This window comes from Canis lupus, chromosome 1 (genome assembly GCF_048164855.1).
Source record: "Canis lupus baileyi chromosome 1, mCanLup2.hap1, whole genome shotgun sequence".
Taxonomy (NCBI): domain Eukaryota; kingdom Metazoa; phylum Chordata; class Mammalia; order Carnivora; family Canidae; genus Canis; species Canis lupus.
Window position 1 is genome coordinate 108,166,701 of NC_132838.1, and position 970 is coordinate 108,167,670.

Sequence of the window (970 nt, forward strand, 5' to 3'; positions counted from 1 at the left end):
GCATGGAGCCTGCTTCTCCCTCTGCCTGTGTTTCTGCCTCTCTCTCTCTCTCTCTCTCTCCGTGTCTCTCATAAATAAATAAAATCTTTAAAAAAAGAAAAAAACAAAACCCTAAAAACGAAAAAACCTAAATATAAAAACCATATTCTCCTGAGATCTCCCTGGGAAACGCCAGGATTGAGACCTGAGTCAGACCCAGGACTTGCCCTGCAGGGGCTCCAGGCAGAGGGTGTGGTAGGGGACAAACCTATGTACAGTCACATCTGGTGTGATGTGTAATAATAGACGCAGCATGGGGCCTCGCCTGTTAGATCAGAGAAGACTTTCCAGAGGAGGTGAGGCCCTCGCTGGGCCTTGTGGGAAATCCAGTTGTCTCCCAAGCATACAGGAGAGGGCCAGAGTCTCTGGGGAGAGACACCAGGAGCCTCATCTTATTCAATTGCGTTTGATTTCTCTCCTGAGGATTCCTTGTGCCCTGTGGGGAATGATGCTGGGGACCCAGAGATGGGTCAGGCCTGGGCCCTTGAGGGGGGACACACGGGACACGGGGACATTAGGGAATGGGATCTAGGCTCTAATGGAGATAGCACAGGGCATGCGGAATGTGCACAGCAGGCATTGACCCAGGCTGGGGGCATGGGGTTGTCAGAGAAGGCTTCCTGGATTCCTGGAGGAGGAGAGCCAACTTGTAGGTAGAACCTGCTATTCCTTTTTTTTTTTTAAGATTTTTTTATTTTATTTATTCAGGGGGGGGGGGGGGGCAGAGACACAGGCAGAGGGAGAAGCAGGCATCATACTGAGAGCCCGACGACGTGGGACTCGATCCAGGGTCTCCAGGATCGCGCCCTGGGCTGAAGGCGGCGCTAAACCGCTGCGCCACCGGGGCTGCGCGGAACCTGCTATTCCGGTCAGTCTTGTCAATCTCTCCCTACTCGTATCTCGGGCTCCTTCATTGTCACCAGTCTCTAAA